At 46.2% G+C, this 21278-nt stretch overlaps 1 protein-coding gene across 2 annotated transcripts in view; it reads left to right on the plus strand.

Moving 5' to 3' along the window:
• Positions 1 to 2547: 2547 nt before the first annotated feature.
• The window catches only part of GPAM (glycerol-3-phosphate acyltransferase, mitochondrial), a 58379-nt gene continuing 39648 nt past the window's right edge, over positions 2548 to 21278 (plus strand). The window contains exon 1 of one of the 2 annotated variants that reach the window (XM_044382121.3): positions 2548 to 2797. The gene's annotated coding sequence lies outside the window, so the exon portion shown is untranslated. The remainder of the gene's footprint in view (positions 2798 to 21278) is intronic. The other variant, XM_044382122.3, reaches the window with a different exon arrangement.

Below are 21278 nucleotides of genomic sequence, written 5' to 3' on the forward strand. Positions count from 1 at the left end.
TTACTCTTCTGCAATGCATGGCATCTTCCTCACCTTGGTCTGCCCTTGCCTGCAGTGCCTCCTCCAAGGTTACCCTTCCTCCCACCTGAACATCTGGGACCTCTACAGCTCTCAGTTACATGTTAGCAGGAAGGCAAGCTGACCTAGCCTATGTCTGGGAATCACATACCTGCCTTTTAATCGTCAATGTGTGGCTTACTAGGTCTGTGTCTTTAGAAAAGATACATAATCTTTCTGGGCCGAATGTCTACATTTTTAAAATGCGAATGATAATACCTATTTTGTTGGTCTAACTGCCATTTTCTCCAGAAAATAAGAATGAAGTTCTTTTTTATTTCTTTCTTCTTTTTTCTCCTTGAACTACACATCCTGGAAGCCAAGACTGAGTATGTAAGAGAAGATTAAAGATCTGCTTCATGTGTGAAGAGCTGGAGTAGAAAAACCAGACTTAATTCTGGCTTCAATTTTCAAATGGGTGACTTTTGGCAAGTTACCAAAACTTTCTAATTTTTTATGGTGTCACCTTTAAAATGACAATAAAAATAATATCTCCCTCATGCCTTTTTAGGCATGTGTGATGGTGCTTCTACACGGTAAAAATTCGTGCGACTATCAGACTCAGCTACGGTTATGATATTCCAACTTCTGGTTGGAGAGAAGCCCCTTGAAGGCTAGCTCTCATACCTGCTTTGTTGCCTTCTTGCTTTTCTGCTGTGGGGTTGTGAATTTGTGAGTAAAGGGGAATGAAGACTTCGTGAATGTCCATAGCAGCATTATTCATAACAGCAAAAATGTGGAAACCATCCAAATGTCCATCAAGCAATGAATGGATAAACAAATCATGGTATATTTTCACAATGGAATATTGCTCAGCAATAAAGAGGAATGAAGTGAACCTTGAAAACATTATGCTAAGTGAAAGAAGCCAGTCACAAAGGCCATACAGTATACGATGCCATTTATGCGAAATGTTCGGAATAGGCAAATCCATGGGAGACACCGGGTAGACCAGTGGTTGCCAAGAGCTGGTAGAGGTGAGGTTGGGGGATGGGATGCAGAATGACTGCTCATGGGAAGGGGTTTCTTTCTGGGGTGATGAAATGTTCTAAAATGGATTCTGCTGCTGGCCACACAACCGTGTGAATATGCTAGAAATTGTTGAATTACATAATTTAAATGGGTGAATTGTTCGGTATATAAATTATATCTTAAGGAGGCTGTTATATATATATATTTTAAAGTGGAGATACGACCTTGCTTTTCCTCTTTTTGTTCCCCTAGTTGGAGCCCTGCAGGGAGCCAACGGACTTGAGTCTACTTCCTGTCCATCACTGCTGGTTTTCCCCTGCCCCCTTCGGACAGCGTCTAAACCCTCTGTGATAAGCTGCCTTTACTGGCTCCTTCCTTTGGCTTGACTGCACTGAGGACTCTAATATAAACGCCTGCCTCCTGATGGAGTGATGGTGCTGTCAGTGCTCCCTTCCAAGCCCATCCCACCCCCCACCCCCCCAGGGATTACCTCAGTTTCTGATACAGTAGATACAAAATCAATCTCTGTTGAATGAATGGTCAGTAGAGGAGGTTGGGGTGGGGTTAAGGGGAAATGACTGGTAATGGGAAGGGGTTTCTTTCTGAGGTCGCTTGAAATGTCCTAAAATGGATTCTGCCGCTGGCTAAGTGTTATTTGCATAACAAAGGGGGTACCGCGTTCCTTTATATAAGCAGCTCCATTCTATCAATACCATGGAAGGGTTTGGTTACTTTCCTTAGGGCACATAGAACCTTATGGAGACCTGGCAGAGTTCTCCTACTGAATCCTTAGCAGCTGCTTAGCCAAGAAGGGGCCCAAATACTCGTTCAAAGTCAGAAGCCTACAAAGCTGTGAGGCTATTATCCATTCTCAGGTCTGCCTAGCTGCCCACACCCACCCTCCTCATGATGCCTCTGTGGCCCAACAGAGCACAGACAGCATGAGAGGGGATTGTGGTGGGGAAGGATGAAGAATATAGAGACGCTCTAAGTCCCTGCCAATGAAGGACCCAAGGAAATGCATGTGAAGTGTCGCCAACACGTGACAGCAAGTCCCTAGCGCCTCCATGACCTCTTCAGGGACACAGTAAGTTGCTCTTCTGGAGACAAATACACACTTCCCACTCCCCCGCCTCCCCCATGACGCAGCCCTGCTCAGCCCCACTCAGGCTTGGTTTCTTAGCAGCACTGAGAACTCTCTTGGCCTTGGCAACATGGAAGCAGCCAGGCTGGGAGCTGAGGGCCCCACATGATTGCTCAGGCTACTCGGCAGCAGCCCCTGGGTCAGGCTCGTCCACTGAGAATCAGGCTCCTGAGCTCGGGGCTTCACTCCCTAGTCAGAAAATCCCCACCAGGCAAAGCCAAGAAGACACTTGCAGCATCATGAAATTCTAACGAGCCCTGAAGCTCGCTCGAAAGCCTGGGTCTGTTTGCCCTGCGGTCGGAAGGGAGCCGGTGATTGGCTGGCTCAGCTCAGCCTAGCAGGCCTTATCTAGAGCTGGTTATTATTTGATTAAAGAGGCTTCCTCCTCCTATGGTATTTCAAAACCGTGCTGGGAGAGTTTGCTGCTGCCTGGGGACTTTTTCTGAGGTTACTTCCGAGCACCCAAAGTTCTTCGGGTCTCCAGCCCTGCAAACAGCCGGAGGAGCTTTCGGTGGCTACTCAAGGGCGGGGGCTGACTTCCGAAGAGTCTCCATCAGCTTTGCTAAGCAACTGGTTGAACGTAATTCTTCAAACCCTGCAGAGTCAAGGATTCAGGTATTAAAGGTAACTTTTTGGGGAGGCATCTAATTTCCTAGGATGTCATGAGCCTTGAAATGGGGGTACGGCGGAGCTCTGGCGCTCAGAGTGGAAAGCAGGAGAGGCGGAGAAAGTGGAAAAAGGAAGTGCAAGCAAAAAAGACTCAGAATCTTGGAATTCTACAGAAAGGCAAGGCCAAGGTGTGAGTTACTTGCAGCTGGAGAGAGGTGCGAGCACGATCGCCATGTACCATTGGCATCTGAGCGCTTTTGCTCCCATGAAGCCCTTGTTGAGGTCTGTCCACTCCCTTGGCGTCTGTCATCCTCCGCACTGGCTCAGAACCCCAAAGCCCCAACAGGGTTTTGGACGCTGTATGACCGATGCAGTTGCTTTAGCTTGAAACTTCTCCGATCTGATTTGCGAGTGGTACATGGCCTTCAAAGGGTGTTCTGGGTGGTGCCAGTCCTCGTGATGCTGACCACAGAGAAAGGCAGAATGGGGCCGAGCACCGCATTTATGAGACTTTGTTTCCCACTTCGTCAGAGATCTCTGTGGGCTGTGCACTGTCTGTTCTCAACCCGGCCATGCTCCTGCCTCAGCAGTATTTTCCTCCTCGCTGCAGATGCAAGCTGGGCTCCGTGCGGGTCCAGTGGGGGTTTAACCACCTGGAATGAGGACGAAACCATCCTCTCTGATTGTGAGGGTTGGCTGGAGGTGCCTAAGGAGGGGAGGACAGGATGCAAAACAAGAAAAACATCATTTTATTTTGGCATTAAGTGAAGAAGACTTTTAGAGGAAACTGGCATTAGAACTGGCTTTCCCTCTGCATGTTAGCTGACTGCGTTTCTCTCTCTAGTCATGGTCGTTGTTTTACCTGCCAGATGCTTCCATCCACGCTGTCTTAATTCGGAACTGTCTTTACCCTTGTGGTTTGTGCTTTGTTGGCTTCGGCGGGGCGTTGGCATCACTTGGCCCCGCAAAGTTTCTCCACGGGTGGAGGACCCTTCTTCCTGGGGATGACTCTGTGGACCCCAGGGAATTTTCTCTGCCAAGGCCCCCATTGCATTTCCTGAGACTATTCAGAGGAATGGTCTGAGGAGCTCATCAAAGTAAATCCTGCTTTCCCCTCATAATTTTAAGGGAAATGACAAGAAGGAGGACAAGCCCAGAGCAGGGGGTTGTACCTCCTGGGCCTGATACTTTCCTGCTTGTCTGGGGGCACTTCCTCCCTTTACCATCGTCTGGTTGGTCTGGGTCCTCCTCTCTCACCATTCTCCATCCCTGTCCCGCCACATGGACGCTCGTTCTTCGCACCCACTATGATGACCTTATTGCATGCTCTCCGTTCCTGCCTGGAGTGCTCTCCACCCTTCCCCGCCCCCCGCTCTGGCCAAGTCAACATATTAGTTGGATCTTTGAGTAAAGCCTCTTCCTCCCGTACTAGGTTAGGGTCCCCTGCACCTTACCTCATTGGACCCCTAATCCTATGGTCTTATGATTGCTTGTGTCCTTATCCATTGCCTCCCCTACACTGGCAGCCCTGTGGAGCCAGGGGTCTTGCTTGCAGCCAAGCCCCCAAAGCCCAGCAGCGTCTGACACCCAGTAAACTCTTACTGGTAAATGCAGGTAATGCTGATGGACCACCTGCTCCCTGCCCCGCGCTCTTCCAGTGCTTTACACTCGTTAACTCAGCCCTCGTGACAAGCCTGTTCAGAGCCCGTGCTTTCACTGCCAGGCCGCGTGCCAGTCTGGTGCTGAGTGAGTCTGTGAAAACAAATGACTGATATCAGGGAAATGAGCAGAACACTAGGCAACTCTCCCATGTGCTCTGTCGAGCTGTTCACTCGGCTGAGCGGACTGCGTAGGAACCACAGTGCAGGTGTGAGCAAGGCTTGGAGGACGGGGGTGGGGGGTGGGGGGGTAAGCGGGCACAGACCCTGACCAGAGTGGGTTTTCGTTTCAAGCTCTGTCCTCTCTGTCAGGACCTGCTTTCCCTGTCAGTCTCTTGCCTACCTTTGTAGCCAGGTTTAACCACTTATAGGCTCCAACCTAGTGACAGAGAGGGGGCTCCTGATGAGGAATTTGGTCCAGCCTGGAAGGGAGCCCTTCAGGAAACTCGTTGGCTGGTTGCTGGAGTCGATCAGGTGTTGCGCTGAGGGCTTTCCCTGCCCTACCTCATTTATCCTCCTTGTGAGGGAGGGGTCAGCATCATCCTGTATCTTAGAGGAACAAACAAAGGCTCAGAGAACTGACTTGCCCACGCTGGTAAGCGTGAGAGCTAGACTTGATTTCTGATGTATCGAACCTCAAAGCCGATGCCCTTCCCACACACCAGGGGCTTTCACAAACACATAGCTTTGGGCTCGCTGCCGTCAGGTGATGGGTCTCCTCTGAAATTCCTGTCAGGCAGACATTTCTGTTCCACTGTTTGCCTTCCCAGTTGCTGAGTGGGGATCTCCTCACTGCTGTGTGGTCTTCCCTGCCTGGACCATGATCTAGCACGGGGCTTGACAAGACCAGGGACTGGTTTGGGGGCATCTGGTCCTAGAACAGCACAGCCAAAAAAGCTTAAACCAAGGTCCCAGCCTAAGGGAATCTACAAAGTTTGAAAACCTTTGTTAGAAGAGTAATAAAGCATTTGTGTGTGGGGGGGGGGGGGTCATTCAGATCCACTGCTGAATTTTGCTTTTTCCTTGTTTTAATTTAATTTAATTTAATTTTTTTCTTATAATAATTTTTATTTTGTGATGCTAGTCACCATACAGTATATCCCTAGTTTTTGATGATTCATTATTTGCATATAACACTCAGTGCACCATGCAATGCTTTTTCCACTTGTTATTTACATTGTCTAAGCTCCAGTTTCTTCATCTGGAAAATGGGTAAAATGCGTCTCTTGTTGGGGTTACTTGGAGAATAGAGATTCTGTGTTCACTAAATGTGGGTGTGTGCCTGCCATGTGTGAGGAACTGGGATACAGTGGAGAATCGGGCAGAGGAAGCTCCCTTCCCTTGTGGAAATTACATTTGAATTGGGGACAATAGGCATTAAAGAAAAAATCACACAAATAATTAGGTCATTCCCATTTGTGGTGAGAAAAACAACAAAGGACCTCCTTTAGATGGGGGTGGAGAGCTAGTCAAGAAAGACTTCTCTGATGAACTAATAGCATATGAGCACCCAACATGCCACCGGAATATGGTAGGTGCTCAGTACGTGTGGCCCTGGCCAACCAGCGGCGACTCTCTGGGACTCAGAGGCTGTTAGTACAAAGTGTGGGGGGTGGCTGAATGATTCCTAAGGCCAAGTTGCCCATCTGTAGTATTTAAAATTCCCTTGATCCACAGCAAGATACAGTCAGATTAGAGAATCCCCTGACTCCCTGTCCAGTGCTCTCCTACTCCCCTGTCTCCATGGGTGGAGAGAGTCTGAGTCCAAACCCAAGGAGGCCAGGAGGAAGACTTGGCTGATCGTGTCTCCTGGAAGCCCCTTTCTCTAGCACCTCCTTCCACTCCCAGCTGGAGCCCAACATCCTCACTCTCCGGGGGTCACTCCTTCTAGATGGAAATCCCTAAGCCCCTTCCCAGGGACAGAAAACAGCTTCTCTCTGTGCTTGTCCTCAAGGTTCCTACATGCCCAGCTTGGATGATTAACCCACCTGGGGCGATCGTCTCTGGTGGTGAAATTCCAAGCCCAGGCAGGCTGGGAGGGGAGCAGCGAGCTGAGGATTTGCGGATGGGCCCATCATCTTCCTTGGCTGCCCCTTCCCCCCCCCCACTCAGGCCCCAACCCCAGGAGCACCGTGTTCCTTTTACATCGCACACAGTGTCTTTTGTAAGCTCTCTGCCCAGGGATTTCGTGAGAGCCCTTGTGAAGAACTGGTTAGCATTTTTTCCAGACAAAGCCAGAAACTCTGGGAGGTGAAGGAAAGGCTAAACTTGCCAAGCATGATGAAAGGAAATGATCAGTTTCAGGCTCCTGAAAGAATTGTCTTCAATTCTCTCCCACCTTCCCCATGGGGGACCCTGTCCCCTTGATCTCCAGGGGCATATCAACTCTCCATCTCCTCTTCCTTACCTGGGGCCGCGCTCTTGCCTTCAGCTGTCTGTTAGCCAATCCCTGCCTACTGCTTGCTGGCCATAATGCTTAGTAGGACCTCCTAGGGACATCAGTGTTTTAGCCAGCGATGCCTAAGGGAGCAATAATGACGGGGAGATAGGCTACAGCATCGATACTTCAAGGCACACAACTGTCTTCACGTGAATTCAGGATTTGAAAACTTTTATTTTGTTGGGGCAGGGGGTCAGAGCGGATTGGACTGATATTGAGAAAGGAACAAAAATGCTGTATGATAAATAATATATTACACCAAGAGCATTTCCAAAGAAACTTTGAATAGCAGGTTGTACCCTGAGGCAAATCCTCCCCAATGGGCTGTAAAAGGAAAGTGGCAGGAAATTTGCAATGGAAAGCACACCCTCACCATTCAGTTCCAGAACCTGCAGCCTTGCTGATCTTACCAAGGTGAAGCTGGGTTCTCTAGCTGTGAGTAGCATTTCAGATGTATAACGGCTCCAAGTTGTCATGCTGAGCCAGTGCTAATGAAAATACTCCATCAGGCCTGCGCTCTCAAGCAGCAGGGGGCCAGGAGCCCTCTCCCCACCCCATCCTCTCCTTGCCTCAATGCACTTGCTTCATAAGCTTTGCATTTGGCCTCCAACCTGCCCTATGGGTCTGGCAGGAAGTTTAGCTGAGGCTGGCTCTGTGCATTGAGCTTCAACCTCTTGCCAGAAATCAAGCTGGCTAAAAAAAACTACCCAAAATGAGTTTTAAAAGAAAGCAACACCCATTCCCCCGTGAGCTGGACTTTTTCTGCTGAGAGGAGTGGTTGCTGTGGAACTTACCATGGGGCTGCTTGCTAACAGTGTGGATGATGTTTGCTTTGTGTCAATTCCAAATTAAGAGTGACTGTGAGGAACGAGGGTCTGGGAAAATGGAAAACCTTGGGACTGAAAGCTCTTCTCTGACTTGGCAACGGGAAGACCAGGGGGATCAAGCAGCAGGCAGACAGGAGGTTGGCTGCGCCACAGCCAGCCCTGCTTCTGCCCAGACAGTTCAGAGACAAGGGAGAGGTGCTGAGCCTTCACTCAGCAGTTCCCTGGCACCTCCCTGGGGCAGTAGCAGTCCTAACCCTCATCACACTCCCCGTGGGGCTCATTTTAATGATCTTGTGGGATGATGCCCAAGGTGAGCCTTTTGGGTAGGATGGAGGTGGGTCTCCCCATCCATTGCACCAGCCGGAAACAGCATGCATGATTAGACAATAGAAAATGTGAGCTCTAATCGTCACATTGTATAGGTTCCTGAAGCAGCACTGTGTGTTCCTGGTGCTTTGCCATTGCTCCTTGGAATGCCCTCTCCCTACACTGTCACTCCGGCCCCACAACTAATTAGCTCCGTGACTCAGGGCAACAAGGCACAGCCACTGCTCTCAAGGAACTCAAAGCCCAGTGGAAGAGATGGGTCATTAAACAAGCAATTTAGGGTAGCATTACCACGTGGAGAGTGCCACCAGAGAGCAGAGTGGCTTATTCTCTGGGCAACTTCTATCCCTCCAACCCTACCCCTCACCCCTCCCTGTCCTTACCCTGGAATACCTCCTCTGTTCAATCTGGGTCTCCAACCTCATTCTTCTCCCGGCCACTCCAGTGGTTACTTGTAGTATCCGCATTGCAGACTGTGCAGAGTGCTGGTCTGTGATGTTCTAGTCGACCATGACTTAAGAACTAAGGACAAAGTTGCCAGTCTTTAGTATAGCCGTGTGCATTTAGGAACTTCCCTTCCTTCAGAGAGTCTATCCCTCCTGTTTGTTGGGATGTTGAAACATTCTTTCTTTTATGAGATGATGGTGTTTGTAGATTGTCAATTTATTTTGCATTTAATTTTAATATTATGACTGGGCAGGAAAAAAAGTTAGCATTCATTGTTTACTGCACTGTGATAGTTCAAAGTCTGGGAAGCATTGCCAAACAAACTGCTTGTCACCAATTAACACCTGTGTCCAACCCAAGTGGGAGCCCCTGGGGTGTCTTTCTTAGTGTCTGATTTCTCAGTCTGTAGCCGACTGGCCAAGCTGATGTATTCAAATTCTACTCACTTCCCGAAGACACTTAGCAGGCTGTGGCGGCCAAATCGTTAGACACTCCTGTTTTCTTGGCATCCCAGGCTGTTGTATGTTTAATGCCTTGAGTATCCAATTTCTGGGCCAAACTCATGAAAATCTAAAGGGGAATTATCCATCTCAGAAAGCAGTTGTAATGGAAATAAAAGCGATTCGTACTCAGCGTTATCAGGATGTTTAATTTTTCATTGAAATTGCAAGATAAAAGTTGATCTTCGGAGTTGTGTTAACTCCTATCTCCAGCTTCCACTGAGATGCAGCTTAGAAACTGCTGGAAAAGATGCCAGTACCCTGGCCTGGAGCAGCTGTTTAGGGGCCTTCCATCCATCTGCTGAGGATAGGAAATTTTGGGGTCAAAGGATCTCATCTAGTTAAATGAAGTCCCATACCGTCTCTGGTTATCCCACCATTTTAGATATGGTCCAGGGCATTAGAAGTCCCCACAAAGCTTGATGGATAGAGGAAAATGCCCATCAGGCAAGCCAAACCCCAATAATATACATGGTAAAGTCCAAGTTCTTGGACTATAGTTGAATGTTCCTATATTAAAGGTTATTTAAGGGACACCTGGGTGGCAGTTAGGTGATTTTGGCTCAGGTCATGATCTCAGGGTTGTGAGATTGACCCCCATGTGGGCTCTGCACTGAGCACAGGGTCTGCTTGAGATTCTCTCTCCCTCTTCCTCTCCCCCTCCCGCTTGTGCTCTCTCTCTCTCTAAAATAAGTAAATCCATCTTTAAAAAAAGGTTTTTTAAAATAAGTGATTCATGCTAGGTTTAGATAACTGTAAGGAGGGTTTTCCTTTACCACTCTGCAGTGTCGGTTTGGCTGTGCAATGGCCAATACAAAAGGAGACTCTCATGCTTGGACTGAGTCCTTCTTGAGGTCAAGGATGTGCCTCATGCGTGGTATTGGTGAACACACTCTTCTCTTTCTGCCTATCTCTCCCCTGGGACCTAACCCATCTCTTGGCATGTATGATGCCAAAAAAATTTGTTGTCGGTGGTAACAATAATACAAATGACTCTATCTTTTGGAGAGAATCAATTTTTGGCAGTTTCTACCTTGACCTAATACGACCATTTATTCATTCATATTTCTCATTTGCCTGTTAAATTATCGGAACAAAATTCTTTCTTTGACTTGATAATTATGTTTTGGTTTGCAACCCTAAGAAAAGGAAAAAGTGGGAGTAAAGCTGGTGGGCAGCTAAGGCCTCTACTGAGCACTCGGTGTTCCCAGCCTTGGTCCCAAGTTTTCTGGAACCTACCCTGGCTGCTTATTCAGGGTGTGATCCAGACTGGGGAGCAACAGGCTTGGTCCACTTGAACTTACACAATTGTATTTGATTTGCCTGGGCTCTTTGGCTGACACGGTCTTTTCCCCTGCATTCCTCCCTCTTGTAATGTGCAGCCCTCTGGTTGGTCAGCAGCTTGAGGTCTGGCAAGAACAATGTAGAAGGCTTAAGGATGTTTCTCATCACGGCCTTGCCATTAATCAGTTGTATGGTTCTGGGCAGGTCCTCTGTCTCTCTGGGTCGTGGTTTCCTCCTCTGTCAAACATATTGGATTAGATCAGAATGTCCGAACTTGGCACCGTTGACCTTATGGGCCGGATAATTTGTTATTGTGGGGCTGGCTGTCCTGTGCGTTGGAGGGTGCTTAGGGGCACCCTGGCTTCTACCGCCTGGATGCCAGGAGTGCTCGTCCCCTCTTTTGTGACAACTGAAAGTATCTCTCGACATTTCCACATGTCTTCCTGGGGCAAAATCATCCCCAGTTGAGAATTATTGGATCAAATTCCATTTACTTCATTTTGAGAAATCACATTGCGTTGTTAATCCATCCTGTTTTGTTTTGGTTTTTTAAGATTTTTTTATTTATTTGAGAGGAGAGACAGAGATAGCGACAGAGAGCAAGCGTGGGGAGAAAAGGGAGAAGCAGACTCCCTGATGAGCAGCGAGCCTGACATGGATCCCAGGACCCTGGGATCATGACCTGAGCTGAAGGCAGATGCTTAACCGACTGAACCACCCAGTGCCCCAATCCATCCTGTTTTATTGAACACCGACTATGTGTATGCTGGGTGCCATATTAAGTGTTTAGCCTAAATATTTTTTACAGATATTCCATTGAGTGAGTGCTATCTACTTCATGAAAATCTGAATTAGAGCTAGAATGGTGTCTACCCAGGCACTGAGATAGAATGAAAAAAGAGAGACTGTCTCTTTGGATTCTTATTAGCCTCATCTCTAAAACATCAACCTTACACACCGTTGTCAGGACCTAATGCTTAGTGTATATAAAAGACTTTAGATCATAGTAGACATTAAATAGGTAAACTCATTCTCCTTTCTTCCCCACCCCCGAGAGAATCAGAGCTGCACAAAACATTAACTTTAGGGATGCCTGAGTGGCTCAGATGGTTGGGCATCTGCCTTCAGCTCAGGTCGTGACCCCAGGGTCCTGGGATCGAGCCCTGCATTGGGCTCCCTGCTCGGTGGGGAGCCTGCTTCTCCTCCCTCTACTGCTCCCCCTGCTTTTGCTCTCTGGCTCTCTCTGTCAAATAAATAAATAAATAAATAAATAAATAAAATCTTTAAACACACACACACATTAACTTTATCATCCTTGCTTTGCCATCTCTGGGCATCTACCCTTCACCTACCACATGCCTCCTCCCCCCTCCCCAGTCAGGCCAATACTGATTGTCTTCTTAAAAATCTCCTACTGTTTGTTTCAAGGAGAGCCTCCCCCCCCCTATCTCTTCTATCACCAGATTGTTAATTTGGTCCATTTTTGAAGGAGTTGCCTCTCTCTAGGGAAGAAAAAGATTCAGAGAATCTGGAGAATCACCAGAGATTTGCAGAGGCCATTGTTTCATGTTTACTTTGGCATGATGATGACAACAAGGATCCGAGAAAGAGGGAGCTCCTGCTCTGCGAGTTATCAGCACTGCTTCTCCGGGGCCATTGCCTGGGCCATGGGTTTTATCATGGGTTCTAAGTGTCTCAAGGGCAAAGACCATGTGTCGGTCTTTGGTGGGAGCTCCTGCACCATCTCCTCCAGGGAAAGCCTGTTGGGGTTTGGTAGCCTGACACGGTGAGAGGCATCATGGTGCAGTAATAAGGAGTTCAGGGCAACAGAGTCTATATCTGTATTTTCCTCTCCAGTCAGATCCTGACCAGGGGCTATGGGGAACACGCAGACAGTGTAGTTCTTGGAAAAAATAGGTTCAGGCTCAAATCCCAGCTCTGTCACTTACTCTCGGTTTCACCTTGGAATGTTTATGTTACTACTCTGAACCTTAGCTGTCGTATCTGAGAAGTCTGCAGTCACAAGGGTCCCTCTTCATACGGAGGTTGTGAGAATGAAATGATAGAATATGTGGAAGGCCTGTGGTACCATCCTATTAAATATTAAGTGCTCAGTAGAAATCTGCTTTCATTGATAATAGGTATCATCTTAAATAATAACTATAAATGATAATAAATATGACAGGTATTAGACAACAAAAAGATGGATTTGGGTGGATGAAAAGGTAGGTATGAGAGTGATTTGTTCTGTTGCTCATGAGAAAATGGGCTCAGAGGGGAAAGGGAGGGGAAGGCTCCCAGGTTAATGGCAGAGCTGGGGCAGATCTTGCATTTCTAGATTCTCCTTCACATGCTGGTTCTGTCATGCTGGGCCTGCTCTCCTGTGTTAAAGAAACAAAATATTCAATGACACCTGTAAACATGGTAAGGCAGATTCTTCAGGACTCTTACCAGAGGCATGGGGACCACCACGATGGGGTTTTCACGGTGGGGAAGACAGCTTGGGCTCAACTCCAAATACAGCATGGGCAAGAAGCAGGGGAGGGGTCAGTGGATGGAAAAGTACTAAGAGGAAGCAGCAAGGTTAAGGGGGACTCTGGCTAAACCGACCTAACAGGATTCTTCGCTGAAGACCGGGTTGGTCAAGCAACACCTGCAGGCCGGTGGAGGGTGAGGAGCCCAATCAGATATGGAAGGTCATGTTCCTGGTGAAACTGACTTAGCAGCATTCTTGCTAAACCTGGATTTTACAAGGAGATGCACAGATGGGCGAAGGTTCAGGAGGCTGACTAAAGTTTGAATATTTGTCACCTGCCCAAACACTTAAAGCCCAAGTTTGGAAAATTGCATACAGATTGAAGAAAATGTGCCTATTGGTTTAAGCACTATGTGCCGTTTCCAGAGGGAATCGTTCTCGGAGGCTGTTTCCAGAGGGACTCTTTCTTCAGGCTCCTTCTTCGGGGTAAGAAAGAAATGAATATTTGTCTCATGGGTTTCTGGTGACCTAGGGTTGCCTGAAAGAAAAGCAGAGTGTGAGAGGAGGCCTAGCCCCCCAAGACTCCCTAGCCACACTAGCTGGTCCTTATGCATACCAACCACCATAGAAACTCCTGCCTTTGTCCCTCCATCTCCCACCTTCTCAAAGTTCAGCCCTTACCTCCCTCCCAGCCCAGGCCCAAGAGACTGGTGAGTTGATCTTTTGCTTTAATGCTGATATTCAGTCTCAGAAGCTGCTGTGAATGACCATATAACTGGGCACAAATGGTGTTCTCCTTCCCAATGAAGCTACAAGAGATTTCTCTGGGCTGGCTTAGAGCTGAGATTCATATCATATCTTTCACCTCTTGCCAATAACCCATAAGGTTGCTCGAGAAGGAAAGACTGAAGGTTTTAGACTCTCCATTGAAAGTGGAAGAATGTTAATGGAGTGGCTTTTGCTACACTTGGTCCTTCAATGCTGACTGTTTGGGGCTTGCTTGCAATGGGAGGTTATGAGGTTCTGTTTGGATGCTGGCATCACGTATAATTCCCATGATGCAAAATCAGGTGTAATTACACTGTGAATGGAACCTTGGTAACGGTGGAGTAACTTAATTGGATGAAACTCTACTGTACTCTTAAGTGATGGTCGTAATTCAGTCAAGAAGTTGAATCAGTAGAGTACTATTTCCTACCAGAACTCTCTTCGTCTACCTTTTTTAAACTAAGTTAAAATTTAACTGAAAATGGCTGGCTTTCTTATCTGAAGAGGGCTCACCATGCACAGAGTACCTATTTTAATGTTTTTCTTTTACTCCCCTCCTTTTTTGTTTAACCCCCTTCCGGCACAGCATATGTCAAATAATGATTTAAAGGAGGGATCTGCAGATTACGGTCCCTGGGACAAATCCTGTCCACCAGTTATTTTGCAAATAAAGTTTTATTGGCACACAGCCACATCCACTTGTTTATGTATTGTCTGTCTGTCCTCATACTACAGAGTTTTGTAGCTGTGACAGAGATCATATGACCCCCAAAGGCTTAAATATTTACTAGCCGTCCCTTTATAGAAAAAGTGTGCTGACTCCTGATTTAGAGAATGAGTGTTGGAGTCAAACATGCCTAGGTTCAAATAAGGTCTTGGTTACTTGGTAGCTTGTAACAAACTAGTTTTGACATTGGAAATGCGGTATGACCTCTCTGAAACCCCATCTGTACCATGGGGATAATAGACACATACCTACCTTGGAGGGTTGGTGTGAGAATTCAGTGAGAAAGTATTTGTAAAAACTACAGCCCTGTGCCTGGCACAAAGCAAATGCTATTCCTGAGCATTGGTTCCTTTAGCCCACAAATGTGTATCTAGTGGTTTCTCTGTGCTAAGGGGTGGGGGTGGCCATGGCAGAGACTGACATAGAAGGTCCCTGCTCTCCTGGAGCTTACATTCTAGTGGGGAAGATAGGCAACATAAAGAAAAGGAATCACAGATTAATATCAGATAGTGATAAGTGCTGTAAATGAAATAAAATAGGATGGCACAGAAGCAAGATGCTAACTGAGCTAAGACCTGAATGTAAGAATGAGTCAGCCATGGGCAGATCCAGAAAAACAGGGACAAGTAAGGAATCCCTGAGCCAGGGATGAGCTCGGGATAGTTCAAGAAGAGGGGTGGCCTTGGGGACCGGGGCCATGGGGAGAGGAGGATGGCAGAGGTCAACAGGGGTAACAGCATGTCGACACTTGTGGGCCTTGAGAAGATTTGGAGAGGCAGAGGTGCAATCTGAGACCATAATGGAGCAGAAATGAGGTCCGTGGCCTCATTCTCCGACCTTTGTTGTAAATATATTATTCTTCCTCTTTGGTCTCTGGCATTCGTTGCTGTTGGAAACCGGAGACGGGAAACCTGGGAGCCCTCCTCAGATTGGAAGCTTTTGGTTGTGGCGAGCCCATCCCGCCACCCTGGCTGATCCCAGCCACCTCACTTGGGCTTTTCTCCTTACAGTACCCCGACTCACCTAAAAGATCTTTTGGCCCACGCCATTACTTCTTTGAAATCTTTCTTATCAGGAGCCTTTGGTGCTTCTCTAGGCAGAGCACTTAAGGTGAAAACCAGTTAATGTAATCTGAAAACACTCTAATAAATTTCCAGCAACATAAGACCACCAGATAATCATTTTGTCCCTAGGGTCGCTCAGAATTCACAGCTCAGTTCCCATAATTAGCATTTCTTTTGTGACGGAATCATTGAACAGGCGTGAAGAGTCCTGGTGATAATATTTTGCCTGTTGGAGGGTTTAAAGAAAGCCATAGATAAAATCAGTTACCCAAACTGCCTCTAGAGTCCTAATAATAACAGCCATGCAGCACTTCCCAGCTTCAAAGCTCTGCTGCATACCTAACTTACTTAAATGAAAAGTCTACTTTTAGTTTACCTACCTTTTTCGGCCTTGGATGACTCCTCCTCCTCCCCTTCGTCCTCCTTCTTCTTCATCCTCTTCATCCTCACCAAACCCTTTATTGGAAAGTACTTACCTGGCTAATAGTAATTAATACTTCCTTCACAATATGCAAATATGTGTCTCTGTGCTTTAGACATTGTTAAAAGAACAAGATCCTGAATGTGGCTGTCTTCCAAGCCATGCTTTCAAACACTGATTCTTAATCTGGGGTCCATGAATGACCTCAGGGGGAGGTTGGTGGCGGGGGGGGGGGGGAGGGAGAGTGATGAACCCCCTGAAATCAAATGCAAACTTTTACGTGTACCTTTTTTTTTTCCTCAAGAGAGAGTCTAGACTTTCATCAGATTCTCAAAGTGTTCCCCTGGCTCCAAAAAGTGAGGAACTACTGCTTTTAAGACCTTAGTGACACAACCCATAGTATAGTCACCAAAGGAAAACTATGCAAATTTGTAAGTGGAAAAGGGAAGTTGTTGGGGTTGGAGCTGGGGAAGCCTATGATTCCACATTGACTGATTATGAACCTGAATCAAATGAAGTGTCCCAGACAAGACATTATCCCAGAAACTCTTACGATAATTGCAAACATTATGTACTGGCCACTATACACCGGGTACCGTCCACCAGGCCTTACATATTTTAACTTCTTAATTTTCACAACCACCATATAAAGCAGATACTATTACTAGTCTTGTTGTACAGATAAGGAAAACGAGGCACAGAGAGATTAAAACCATAGACTGAGTTTGCATTTAACATTACAAGACCCTTCACAGTTCTGGATAATGTAGTTTGTCAAGCAATAATTAATGGTTCAGAATAATTACCATTTCGGACATGTCTGAATGGTAACCATGTTGTTACCGCCAAGCACATGCCTAATTAATAATAGGATTCCTGTAGGTGCCTCCTCCGGTTTTGTGGGTAAGAAGAGATTGCAGGTCATGTGCAGAGGAGAGCCAGCTGACGACTCTTTTAATTAGAATTTGTCTAAGCGTCATTGTGGTTTCTAAAATGGGGTTACTGACTATGTAGATAATTTTATTGTAACTATTATCACCACTAAAATATTCATGCCACGTACCTAAGGCATGTCTTGACACTGTAGAGCTTAAAGTTAACTAAGCCTTCTCTCTGAGAGGTTACAATTTCATTCATTGCAGGATTTGATCAATTTATGGGGCTTTAGATATAATTCATTATATTTTTTCAACCATTAATGAGCAGGTGACCTAGAAGTTTATGGAGTGTCCTCTAAAAGCATCGTTTACAATTACCTAGAGAAAACTGACATTGTGGATATGAAGGTTTATTTAATGCCATCTGTAACCTAGAGTGGTTACTAGGAATTTTGCAATTCATGGATGCATGCTAAATTTACATATGTCTGCCAGGGATTTAGGGAGGTGAGGTAGGAATCCTGGACCAGAACTGAGAGCCTTTGGAAAAAGTCACTATAAGATCATTTGATAAAGGGGAAAACTGTTTTGCCATCTCCTAAGTGGAATTGGATGTACAGGAGGAATGGGTGAGGTGTAAGTCACCCTGAGTGAAGGGTCGGGCTCAGTGGTCTAAGTAATCAGCGGTATAACCAAGTGGGACTGCGAGAGGAGATGCACCCTGTGACTCTGGATTATGGAAAGCCTATTATACAATATCTTACTTTCATGTTGGAGATCATGCTTGTAATCCATTTCAAATATTTTTTGGAATACTGTGATGACGACTGTCAGAAAAGATTTGGTAAAAATCACAGCTATTATTATGCTAATTCAGGTTTTGCTTTATATCAGGTAATTTAGAAAATTGGAAACTGTGTTGATAACGGTCTTTTGAAACTTTTTATTTTGGGAAATCCGTAAGTTAAAAGCTAAAGATGGTTATAAGAAGTATGTTTGGGACATCCAAGAAAATACATTTTCTAAAAGAAAATACATTTTCTAAAAGAAAATCTTGGAGATTCTATGTCCCCAAAAGTAATAAAACTAGATGCCTTTAAAAGTATTCTAAACGGAGGCTTAGTTAAACTTTGAGGCTCTTCCTGATTAGATTTAATAGGTGGAGTTCAAGCTTACTTTGATCTCATTAGAAAATGAGTAATTTAAACGCAAAGTAGTTTTGCTTCTCCTTGTCCTCTTCATGAAAACCTTTTTCCTTTTCGACAAAAGCTGATTCTAAGGAGGAAGTAGAAATAAGTCTATCTCCAGCCATGTCTAGATTTCAAGTATGTTCAAATTCCTTCCTTTGAGTGTACTGGGTGCATGTGTGTTTGCCTCCCAGCCTCTGCTTTGCCCTGTTCTCCATTGTGGACACTCCTCCATGGCAGACCACCACCCATTGTGTTGCTGGTCACCACTGGAGACCTGGGCACCTATTCTCCCTGGTATTTATGTTGTTTCCTCTCCTCTGACCCGGGGAGTGGGAGTCAGGGTGGTGGGAATGGGTAACCTGTTTCCTACAACTCTACGTAGCTTGGCTGCATGCTTCTCCAAGACCCATAGAGTCCTGAACCCCTAAAACTCTATGGTTCATTTATTGCTCCTTGAATACTTCTATTCTTAAAGTTATACTTGTCCATGACTATTCAGAGTTGTAATAGCCACTCACACTCTCCTTTATTAAATAAGTAATCACATCTTGTACTTAGACATTCAACAAACAGGTCTTGAGCATCTGTTTTGTGCAAGGCACTGGTAGGTGCTAGGAAATCGAGAAGGGAATGGGAGAGGTCAAGGATTTAAGGGGGACAGGTAGATGTTAAATGGCTAATTCTATAATGGAGTCTCCAATTATAATTGTCATAAGTCCCATGGGGGAGAAGCATCTGACAAGGGGTCTGACTTAGTCTGAGGGTCAGTGAAGGTTGTTATGAGGAGGTGGGAACTGAGCTGTGTTATGAAGCATGGATTGTAGAGAAAAGAGGGGGTTGTGCTGGGGACCACAGCCAACAGAGGAAGCAGTATGTGAGAGAAAAGGGCAGAGCCATCTTTCTTAAGGAATTGAAAGCAAGCAAGCATGGCCCAAGTCAGGGAGAAAGAGCAAGTGGGAGGCGATAAGGGAGGGAAGGTTAGCAAGGGTGGATGGGCAGGTCTTAGAGGCCATGTTGAAGACTTTGTCCTAAAAACTGCAAGAACAGTAGAAAGGATTTTAATCCCTTGCGGTGGGGATCAGGCAGAGAAATGGGGGTGTTTGAAATGCTCAGTGTTGCATTTTCAAACATCCTCTCTGGCTGATGTGTGGGATGTTTGGGAGGGTGGTGAGTGGGGAGCAGACCTGAGGAATCTCGGTAGTAAGTTTTGCGCCTCCTGGGGAAGATGGTGGTGGCCTGCATTACGATAGTGCAGGTAGAGAGGAGGTAAATGGATGGTGGGTTTAAAGCTATTTCGAAGGTGAAATTGCTAGAAGTTGGTGTTGGATTGGACGCAGGAGGAAGTGAAGAATGACTCCTAGGTTCCTGGTCTGCTGGGAGAGTGGGGAGTAAGAATGAAGGATGGCCTTGAACCAGCAAAAGTTGCCAAGAAAAAACACCCAGGTAGGGAGAAAGAAATCCAGGAGAGCATGGGATTGTGAAAGCCAAAGAAAAGCCTTGCTCCTTCCACTAGAACTTGAACTTGCTCAGCACGCCATCAGTATCTGATAATCTGACATCAGGTTGTACAACAGGAGAAGGGCTCTGGGTAAGTCTGGGCACTCGCCATCTAGTCCACATTAGGCTCCCTCTTCCAGAAGGCAAGACGCTTTGTGTCCAGCTAGCATCTCAACTCCATAAACTACGTTGGACGATCTCTTCCAAAAGCCAACGGTGATTTTCAGAGAAGTGACCGAAAGCAATATTTAGGAACAAAACTACATGTTGTCTTCAGAAATGCAACAAAGGCGCAACAAAGGCAAACTTTCATGATGTCATACAGGGTAGTCGGGCCTGTCAAAAGCTCCAAAATCTCTTCATTCCAGAGTGGGAATTCTGCTTTATCCATGCCAACTGGAAGGTTCACTGAGGTGGTTCTGAAAGTCATTAGGGTTGTTGGTAAATGTTTGGTTATCTAATTTTGGGCACATGGTAGGATTACATTTCTTCACCCACTTGCTTTATACAATGCTTTAGCTAATGAAATGGGAACACGGGCAATGTATGGATTAAGAGCCAGTACATGGTTCATACTCTCTATTCTTGGCCTCAGCAAATAAGGAAGTGTGTGTCAACAGGGAGCCTCCCTCAGTGACCTTTGTGAATAGAGCTTCTATAATAACCTGCAGTTTACATGTAGCATATGCAAGAAATAAACTTTGTTGTCTTAAGACTCTGAGACATTTGTTACAGTATCATAACCTAGGCCATCCTGACTGATACAGAGACACCCTTTCCAGAACAAAGTAACCTTAAGAGTTCACATGAGTTCCAAAGATTTTAGGACAAATTCTTTGCCAGGATTCAAGCTCAAAGAATTAGGATTTTTCTTTTGTCTCCAAAGTTTCTGCAAGAGGAGACTATTAACAGTCATAATAATAGCTACTTCTGTAAATCTTAACCAGGCAGCAGATGCAATGGTCTTGCATACAGTATTCCATTTAATCTCAAAATAACCCAATAAGGACATGAGCAAATCCACTTTAAAAATGAGAGGATTGAGGCTCAGAGAGGTTAAATAACTTGCCCAGGGGTCACACAGCTGGTAAATGGCAGAATCAAGATTGGAATCCAGGATGTCTGGCTCCAAAGTCCTTGCAGAGTTCTCAGACATTCTGCTAGAAGGATTCAGGGTTGGCCCACTGATGTCCTCACTCGCAGCTCAGTTCTTAAGCCAGCCCCACCTGAGTATCTTTATAGAGTGGGGTTTACCATTAAGATGTGCTTTCAGACCTGGGACCTGACTACTCTAAGCTCTCACCTAAGCTGGCTGAAAATGTATGGTATGTGTTTGTGCTCTAAAAACAGATAGAGCTAAAATTCAGATAGATCTGAATTCAAATTGAAGTTCTGCCAGGTACTGGATTTACCTGACATCTCCTCATGCCTCTGCATCTCCACCTGAAAAAATGCGGGTAATAGTTATTCCTGGCTCATGGGGCTGTGGGGAGGATGGGCCCCTTGTTTTTCTGTTTGCTCTCAGATCCATCCCCCATCCTCCCCTGCTCTACTTTCTGTCTGGGAGGAGAGTGGTCCCTGTAAACTCATTCCTTAGGCTTCTTTGCAGTTTGCTTCAGCCAACAGGAGGGGCTTGCAGGTAGAGGGAGGGCAGAAAGGGGGGAAAGCCAGGGAGGGTGTCCCTCCTTTTTCAGGTAGCACCTCCAACCGTGGCGGCTCTGTGATTTGGGGTCCTCCTAGGCAGCCCCTCTCTCCTTGGTCCCTGGCTCCTGGTGGCTCTGGCTCCTGGTTCTGTTAATATCTTACTTTGTTGCTCCAACCCTAGGGTACTGATCTGTTGTTGCTAACCTCTGGGCTGCCCCATGACTCCCTTTTGTTCTTTCAGCTTTTCCAAGACCTTTCTAAGAAGGATTCTGTATGAAAATCACACTTCTGGTGGTCTGGCATGGACTGTTTTCCAAATTGTGCCACGACTGATTCAGAGGATTGCTT

Source organism: Ursus arctos, unplaced genomic scaffold, assembly GCF_023065955.2.
Source record: "Ursus arctos isolate Adak ecotype North America unplaced genomic scaffold, UrsArc2.0 scaffold_7, whole genome shotgun sequence".
Lineage (NCBI taxonomy): Eukaryota > Metazoa > Chordata > Mammalia > Carnivora > Ursidae > Ursus > Ursus arctos.